Source organism: Vulpes vulpes, chromosome 4 (genome assembly GCF_048418805.1).
Source record: "Vulpes vulpes isolate BD-2025 chromosome 4, VulVul3, whole genome shotgun sequence".
In the NCBI taxonomy this organism is placed as follows: domain Eukaryota; kingdom Metazoa; phylum Chordata; class Mammalia; order Carnivora; family Canidae; genus Vulpes; species Vulpes vulpes.
Genome location: NC_132783.1, coordinates 34,853,357 through 34,863,072, shown reverse-complemented (window position 1 = coordinate 34,863,072; position 9,716 = coordinate 34,853,357). Strand labels below are relative to the sequence as shown.

Genomic DNA, 9,716 nt, shown 5'->3' with positions numbered 1-9,716 from the left:
TCTTTTACAGATTAGAAAACTGAGGCCCTGAAAGCCTAAATGAATCATCTAAGATCACATGCCTGGTTGTCAAAATTGTTGGGACAGTTACTCAGTGCTCTTTTCTGGTACACTTTTTCAGGGCATTGCCATACAAGCTCTCATTTTAGTATTTTCCTTGATGAAGTGGCATGAGGTGAGGCTCTATTAGTCCATTTATTTTCTCATTTTATTTTCGCTAGTTCTTCTGATGGAATATAGTAGGTTGAATGGTAGTGCCCCGAAATATATGGCTCCATTTTAGTCCCTAGAACTTGTGAATGTCAATTTATTTGGGAAAATTGCCTTTGCAAATATAATTAAGTTAAAAATCTTGAGATGATGAGGTTGTGCCTGGGTGGCTCAGTTGATTAAGCACTTGCCTTAGGCTCAGGTCATGATCCCAGGGTCCTGGGATCAAGCCCCATGTTGGGCTCCCTGCTCAGTGGGGAGTCTGCTTCTCCCCCTCCCCCTGTTCTTTCTCTTTCTCTCAAATAAATAAATAAAATACTTTAAAAAAATCTTGAGATGATGAAATCCTCCTGGATTATCTGGGTAGATCTTTAATAAAGTGATTTTGACAGAAAGACAGAAAAAAATTTGAGACTGAATGACGAGGAGATGATGTTGCAAAGAATTTGCTACATATTGAATTTGCTCATATATTGAAGACAATATGAGCATGGAGACAGAGATCAGAGTGGTGTGGCCAGAAGTCAAGGAAGCAAAGGAGTGTGGACAGCCACGGGAAGATGGAGGAGGAAAGGAAGATTTCTCCCCTAGAGCCTCTGGAGGGAATACAGTCCTGCCAACACTTTGATTTTTGACTTTTGGCTTCCAAAACTGTGAGAGAATAAATTTCTGTTGAAGCCACCCAGTTTGTGATAATTTGTTATAGCAGCCACAGGAAACTAATATATTGAAGGGGAGAACTGATATTATAGAACTGATGTTTCATATGTGAAGTATATATATAGCCTATATATAGCCTGTATATATAAATATATAATGATATGTAAATATATAGTTATATATAAAATTATATACAGATTATATAAAAACATATATTTATGTATAACCTATATTTTATTTTTAAAAATATTTTATTTATTTACTCATGACAGACACAGAGAGAGAGGCAGAGACACACACAGGCAGAGGGAGAAGCAGGCTCCATGCAGGGAGTCCAATGTGGGACTTGATCCCGGGTCTCTAGGATCAGGCCCTGAGCTTAAGGTAGACCACTGAGCGACCCAGGTATCCTTATAATCTATATTTATATATCACATCTTGGAACTGATGTCTTTTGTATCATTGCTGACTTTATAGACTCTCAGGGCATGTGTTGGTGGCAATGGATAGTTGAAGAGATTCAGGGACAGAAGAGTGTTCTTGTTCTAATATAGACAGGCAATAATGACCTTTTGGCAAATGAGAGGGATTTTATAAGAAAACTTCTCTCTTGGGATGCCTCAGTGGCTCAGCGGTTAAGTGTCTGCCTTTGGCCCAGGGTGTGATCCTGGAGACCTCGGATCAAGTCCCACATCAGGCTCGCTGCATGGAGCCTGCTTCTCCCTCTGCCTATATCTCTGCCTCTTTCTTTGTGTCTCTCATGAATAAATAAATAATTTTTTTTTTTTAAAGAAAACTTCCCCCTCAAAGGGCTTGGGAACATCAAGTCGAATAAAGTGAAGGCATGAGAGAGGGGCAGACCATCCCCTGTTCTGTATTTACACTTTTAGTCGTGGGGCCCTCACATTGCTTCCTGGACATCTGTGAGCCCTTCTCACCAAGCTCTCCAGCTTGAGAATGCTCTTTCCTTCTTCTCACCTTTCTTCAATCCGTCTCATTTCCTTAGGACTAACCCCCACCTTTACATTCACATGTTGCAAGAAGATAAATCCTGTTTATAATCATCGTTTTAAAAAATATTTTATTTATTTATTCATGAGAGACACAAAGGGAAGCCCAGAGACATAGGCAGAAAGAGAAGCAGGCTCCCTGCGGGAAGACCGATGTGGGACTCCATCCCAGGACCCCGGGATCTGAGCCAAAGGTAGACGCTCAATTGCTGAGCCACCCAGGTGTCCCTGTTTATAACTCATCTTTACCCCATTTTAATCACACTTATGTTTTACAGCTGATTTTGGTTGCAATAATGCCAGCAGCGAAGTCAGTGGGGACTTCCTGCAGGTTCCACACCAGCCTAAGGGGGAGATATTTTGAAGAGAGAACATTCCACCTGTCCTTCCTGTCCTACCCGTCAAGGCCAGCCCAGTTCGTGAGCAGCACTGTGTGTTGGGATTTTCTTACAGCCTTGGCTGTATTGGGAAGAGAAACCCTAAATATAGAAGAAAAGAAACTCTTCCATCTGGGCTGGACTTTCCAGGAATTCCTATAAGTGATACAATGTTGCTTTGCCTTCTGGTGAGTCTTCTGCTTGGGCACGATTTTCTTTTCTCTCCTGTTACTTAACTTTTCTGTGCCTCAGTTTCCTCATCGGTAGAATGGAGATAACAATGGATAACAATGGTACTTTATGGGAAAAGCTTCTTATGAGGATCAAATGAGTTAATCTAGGTAAAGCTTCTGGAGCAGTATCTAGCACATAGTGAGAACTCAGTAAGTGTTAGCTATTAGTATTTACTAGAGAGAAATCTCTCCCTTGAGTCCTGGTTTCTGTGAGGAGTGATGGTCTCTATGTACTCCCAACCTTTGGACCAATTCCTTCTTCCTCTTGGTGACGTGTTTGTCTAGTGATAGCCATTACTCAAATTTCCTTGCTTGTGGGGAACTATTCTATTAAAAGTCCTGTGTGTGAGGGGAGTTTGTGTGCTTCTTTCCACTCTCTGCTTAGAGAAGTGGAGGCAGTGACCTGGGTAAGAGTGTGTGCCTCATGGTCTCACACTTTTCTTTAGGTAGGCTGTTCTGACAATGAGAGTAAATATTGGGAATGAACAAACTCATTTCAGTTCTCATGGTAAGCTAAGTCTTCTAACCCAGTCTGCATCAGGAGTAAAGTTGGTATTTTTGTTCAGTAGGTGACTCTTTTTGTCTTACTCTTTGGTTCAGTTGAGGTTCCTCAAAAAACCACTGTGATTATTATTGTCAGAAAAATTGGAGGCCAGGGTGGATGGAGTCTGGTGTGAAGGAAAAACATCCTTGTCTCAGTATGTGTTTCGAAGGCTTCCCAGGGTTGGAAGGCAGAGTGCATGGCTGAGGATCCCTGCTCCCCTCTTCCACCAAATCATCCACTGAACTAACTTGTTCTCTTGTCTTTCTAAGACTTGCTAAGTTAATCAGCAATGAGAGAACAACTGAAGTCACTCCTTGTTTAAGCCTGTGTGGTCCCCTGAACGAAGGCTTTAAAGACACACCAACAATTCCATGCTGCGGAATGAGAAAACTGTGCAGTGGAGGGATCACAAACAGAAGATTTTTATTCCTGAGCAAGCAAAATGAAAATTCAGCAAACAAATCAAAGAATCAAGATAAAGACCTAAAAGATGAAATGGGAACACGAACTATATAACAATGAACATAAAACAAAATCCTCTCAACACTCTGGCAATTACACTGGTCCTGTGGTGAGTCAAAGTGAGCAAAATACTGAGCAAAATACTCCTAGAGGGAAGTGTTCATTCTTGTAGAAATATGAACATCTTGCATCTATATATTACATTGTACTGCACCAAATGCCCTCACATCTGTTTCCTTATATTATTTTTATGTGAACTCTGTAGTGTTTGTAGGGGATTTGCTCCCCTTATTATAGATGTGAAAGAAAAAAAAGAACATTCGGGAAGGAAAAAATCATCTGAGCTACAGCTGGTCAGATGATGGGTGTCTGATCCAACAATAGAAGAAAGTTCTTTTTAATCACACAACCATTTCACCACTTTTGGTAATGGTTGGTATGTTACTTAAGCTACTTCTTCTTTTTTTAATATTTTGGGGACTATGAAATCTGTGCTACAAATTATGAGAGTGAAAGAAATCTTTCGTTCTCTACCATTTTGGAAACACATGAATTCTTCTGCCAGGGCCTGAATTCAGAGGATTTCCCTTCATAGGTTTATAAATGGGAGATATGGATTTGCCCCTTTTAATAGTGATTCAGAATAAGAGGATTTGTCTCCCTAATTAGACTCAAGGGAATAATAAAACATGGATTTATTGATAAGTGTAGAAGTTGTATGCCTAGGAACAGAAAAACTGAAGACCTGAAATTAGTTGGCTGTTGGTTTTATTACAAAAACAATCTTATTTTTAGGATTAACACTAGAGCCCACAGAAATGGGGGTCAATGAAGAAACGGACTTGGTACTTTAAGTACAAAAGTACATGTATTTGAGAAAGTGGTAGTCAATTTTTACCTCGCTGGGACTTGTCCTCACAATTAGTAAATGGGATATCACTAGCAGGTTGTGGTGGAACTTCCACCTATCAAGGTATCAAGACATGTTTTCCTCACTCACTACTTGGCAAATATCCTCTGCTTGCTTGTTCCTTGGGGCACAGTTCCAGAGGATACTGTATTCTGTGGTTGTGGTTGGCAATATCTGACAAGCATTTTCTGAATCTATCTTTGGTAGAAGAGGCTTCTGACAGTTTTTCTCCCCACTTCCCAGCACTTTTTTCGTTTCTGGATTTCTTTGTCTTTGCCTTTTTGTCTCTAGTAGGGAATGAGGGTGACCCACTACCCTGGCTGGCCTATTGGGGCTTGTTTCCCGATCTCATTCCAATGAATTCTATTTCATAGAGCAGATTTTCCTTCTCCATCTCCTTTCTGCTACACTAAGCTAACTCCCCCAGTTAATGCCATGGTCTCTAATTGACTCTGAATGTTACCATTATGGGAGCTCCTGAGGCATGTCTTTGTTCCATCAGCTCAGATGAGATTCCTGGTTACTACTCTCAATACCAGCCTTAAGTTTCTTTTTTTTTTTTTTCTTTTTTTTTCTTTTTCAGCCTTAAGTTTCAATTGTCAAACAGTTGTTCTTCGGTCACATTTGGAAGTAAAACGAACTGCTCATTTCCTGCTGGGATGGAAGCTGCTGCTGCTTCTGTTATCTCCCAAGTCCACTTAGTTCCTTCCTTCTTTAGGATGCATTCCCCCTGTTACTTGAATCATGCTCCTTTGCTTTCCATTCATGTCCTTACCCCAGTGAGATACAGGGGGATAGTACCTCAAGAAAGGATTAGCAGTCAAGGGAATTGGAATGACTGTTATACTGGCAAATAAATGTAATAGTTTTTTAACTGGTACATTTGGTGGAGACATCACAGTATTCTATGGAGATCAAACAAGCAAATTAGGTAGTAATTAGGGAAAAGAAATCCAAAGGGAAACAAGTATAAAAATATGCTCACTTCAGAGGTTAGAGTAAATTCAGGTCTGTGCAGGCATTTTTTTTTTTTTTTTTTTTTTTTTTTTTTTTTTTTTTTTATAGAACATAGCAACTCAGGATGTTTAGTTCTTCAAGAACAATCCTGGGAGGTTATTTCGCCATTGGAGCAGAGATGTTTGTGTGTTCTTCAATACCACTTTCCGATTCTTCTTCAGTAATGGAATCCTTAAATTTTAGGGGGGCAAATGCCCACCCAGAATAGAAACTAGAATTCCTAGCTTCCCTTGCAGCTAGGTTTGCCATATGACTAAATTCTGGCAATGAGATGTAAATGGTAGTGATATGAACAATTTTCAATAAGTTTTGTTAAAAGAAAAAGCTATATTCTTCTGTTTATCTTTTTACTTTCCAGGTATCCGGGATGCAGAAATGGTGGTTGGAGATAGAGTAGTTATTTTGCTTCATGAGGCAAATTTAAGAATAGAGGCCATTCTTTTATAAACAAGATAGAAAAAGTTTGAGTCCTTGATACCCTGGCCTATATATGAGCTATATTGACATTGTCCTCCTACTTGAGCTTTATCCTGAGAGAAAAATAAATTATTCTTGGTTACGCTGCTATTATTTTGAGAACTTTTTCATTTATAGCCAATCATAATATTAACTATGAGAGTATAGTGCATTGAATTTTGTGCTCTAGAGAGATATATTCAAGTCCTACCCCCAGTACCGATGAATGTGACCTTTTTTGAAAACAGTCTTTCTAGATGCAATTAAGGATATTGAGATGAGATCATTTTAGATTTTGGATGGGCTCTACATCCAGTGATGTGTCCTTGTAAGATGGAGACTGGAGACAGAGAGACTCAAGGAGGAAGACCATGTAAAGACAGAGACTGGAGTTATGTCGCTGCAAGCCAGAGTGCCAGAAGCTAGAAGAGGCAAGGAAGGATTTTCCTCTAAAGTGTGCTAACACGGCGATTTTGGACTTTGGCCTCCAGAACCATGAGAAAATATATTCCTGTTGCTGTAAGCCACCAAGTTTGTAGAATTTGTTATGACAGTCCTCATAAATTAATAGAAAGGATCACACTTATTTGTTTAAACGAACACATAGATGATTCATTTAAGTCATTAAATTATAATTTAAACACACTACTGGTGATTTGTTTTGGGGCACCATATTTGCCGAAGGAAGGCTTGGAAGAAGTCATTAAAACCAATGAATCTGTCATTTAGCAAAAAAGCCATTTGTTCCCAGAGTATATTTATCTTCCTGGGATTCTTCATAGGACCGATCTTATTAGCGTATCAGAAATCCATCATACTTGTATGTAGGTATAAGTGTCTCTTTGAAGATTTATCAACTGGCTAAAGATCATCAATGAAAATCAAAGCAACATTTTCCTTAAAATAATACTGCCTTTCCTGGGCAAATGGATGAGTGTTTCATCCTCTTCAGAAGGAACTCAGGTTCTACAATAACAAAGACAGCAATTAGGTTTGGCAATAAAAGAGAATGATTACAAACACTGTAATTTTGCAGAACAGCAAGCACTGTATTAAAATTTAGTTATTAAAAGGAACAGTACAGCTGAGTTTTTTTTTTTTTTTTTTTTTTTTTTTTTTTTTTGAGAGTGAGTGAGAGAGAATGTGTGTGGAGGGGGAGGAGCAGAGGGAGAGAAGAATATAAGTAGGTTCCATGCATGGAGGGAAGCCCCAGATAGAGCTGAATCTCACAACTCTGAGATCATGGCCTGGGTCCAAATCAAGAGTCAGATGCTGAACCAACTGAGCCACCCAGGCACTCCAGTACCACTATTGACATGAACTGTTCTACTAGTTAGTATGAATAAACTTTAGGTGACAACGGTGTGTGTGTGTGTGTGTGTGTGTGTGTGTGTGATTTATAAATATATGCTTTATTTTCATAAACACTTTATTAAATGATTCCACTAATCATTTAATAGTTTCTGAGCATTTGACTCTTGAAATGTCTCCTGGTAGGTTAAGGAGGAGCACTCATTCCCTTTAATTGAGGTTAATTGGATTTTGTCACTCTCCCTCACCTCCTCTCCCCATTTCTAAATATCTGAACACTTCTTATTGTACTTAGAGCATACTATATAGTTCTTAACACAACCGGACCCCCTAACCATGTGGGCCCCTCAGCCTAGCCCCTTCTCCCACCTCACATTGTCCCAACCACAGCTCCTTTTTTCCAGTTCCCTAAACGAGCCTGACTCTTTGTCTCAGCATGTTTGCACGTGCTGTTCCTCTGTCTGGAAAACTCTTTCTCCAGCTCCTTGTCTAGTAAATTCCCATTTATCCCCCAAATCTCAGCTTATATGTAATGTCCTCAGGCAGGCTTTTACTTCATGCCACTTATAATTTATAATATTTTGGTTTACTTTTTAAATAGCCTTTGTTTACTTGTTAAATGTTTGCTTTTTGTTCCATAATCTCCCTAAAGAAAGGGACTATGGCTCCTGCTCAGTACTCTTTACCTCCCCTCTGTATGTAGTAGCATGGGGGATGTAGCAGGCACTCAGCAAATATTTGTTGAATAAGTGAATTAAAACATTTTTACTGAGGATACTGGATATACCTTAACATCTCAAATAGCAACTTTATGCTAAGGAAAGAAATCAAGTTAAAATGGGGAAAATCTAGGTTTATGGTATAGAAGAACAGTGTTTCTCAGTCCTGGCTGGTCATTATAATCACCTAAGAAGGTGATTAAAAATGATGATATCCAGGCTGCCGCCGCAGAGACCAAAATAGCTGGGAGACTCATGGCCTTCCTCAAGGATGCCTGGGCCAAAGAGCTGGTGCTGGTCGCGTCCCTCACCATGGGGGGCCTCGCTGTGATTCTGCCCATCTTCAGTCCCTTCACCAAATATGCCACCATGATCAACCAGGCCACACCCTACAACTATCCAGTGCCCCTCTGAGATGATGGGAACATGCCCGATGTGCCCAGCCACCCCCAGGACCCCCAGGGCCCCAGCCTGGAGTGGCTGAAGAAATTGTGAGCACCTCTGGTGACATGGAGGTGGCCTCTTCCCTGTAGTCAATAAAATGCATAGAGTGACCCCAGGAAAAAAAAAAAAAAGATGATATCCAGACGACATCCAGAAATTCTGATTTATTTGCTTTATGTGGCCTGAACATTTTTTAAAAATGAATTCTAATTCTGATATGTAGCCAGAATAGAAAACCACTGGTACAAATTCTGGGTGGTAACTAATAATAGGACAAAACTTTCTTTCCTCTGATACCTTCTTTCATTTCATTGCTATTAATAATTTCATTCTAAGTCTTTTGAATGAAGATGGTAATGACTGGAAGGAAGAAAGATAAAAATATAAATCATAATATTTTGCCAGTTAGTGTGACATAAACATATGCAGCACATTTTGTGTTGTGAGATGCAAAATGCCTTGCCATAAATTGAAATTATATTGAATAAACAATATTGTACTTTGGGATTAAAAAAGTAATTTTGGGGACCCTTGGGTGGCTCAACATTGAGCATCTGCCTTTGACTTAGGTTGTGATCTCAGGGTCCTGGGATTGAGACCTGCATTGGGCGAGCCTGCTTCTCCCTCTGCCTATGTTTCTGCCTCTCTCTCTGTGTGTCTCTGGTGAATAAATAAATAAAATCTAAAAAAAAAAAAAAAAGAAAAAGATAGGAACTTTTGTGACTATTAGCAGGAACAGGTATGTAAGCCTAAGTTCTGGGAAAACAATAAAATGTGTCCGGAAGATCTACCTTTTCTTTGATTACTTATTCAAGAAATTGATCTCATTTGGGGAAGGAATGTCTACATTTCTATCTTTCCATAAATAAAGCCTAGGGCATTCCTATGGAGTAAGATGTTACAGTGCTGGAATTTCTTAGCTTTATCTGTACAAATGTTCTTGAGATGGGTAGGAAACATGCTGTGTTGTGAAATGAGCAGCTTGCTGTGGTGGAGAAATGTGAAAAATGAGGACATTCAGATTGTCCTGGGAGTTCTGGCTTAGGTGCCCTGTCTCCCACGCTTGCCCACAGCTCCATTATAGCAATCACCTGATTATATCGTACTTATATGTCAATATGTCTTTTCACTAGTCTTTAAGCTCTTGGAGGTCAGAATGATACTTTGGCATCCCCAATACTTTACACACTTCCTGGTGCAGAGTGGGCACTCACTTGCAATTTCTGAATAAATGGACTTTTGAGTCTGATGGACTTGACTTGTGTTAGGATCTTGGCTCAGTCAAACTGATTAACTTTGAGTAAGTTCCTTTGTTTCTTAGGATGGTTATTTCTTCATCTGTAAACTATAGATATCTTTTAAA

General features: G+C 39.5%; 1 long non-coding RNA gene and 1 pseudogene across 1 annotated transcript; both read left to right on the top strand.

Moving 5' to 3' along the window:
- The first annotated feature begins 1,633 nt into the window (after positions 1-1,633).
- Positions 1,634-6,957, top strand: LOC112931000 (uncharacterized). The gene is made up of 3 exons (XR_003237246.2): positions 1,634-2,445; positions 3,304-3,605; positions 5,782-6,957. It is a non-coding gene; the product is annotated as an uncharacterized lncRNA (long non-coding RNA).
- A 940-nt stretch (positions 6,958-7,897) lies between these two features.
- On the top strand, positions 7,898-8,480 carry LOC112931007 (NADH dehydrogenase [ubiquinone] 1 alpha subcomplex subunit 3 pseudogene; annotated as a pseudogene).
- Positions 8,481-9,716: the final 1,236 nt, after the last annotated feature.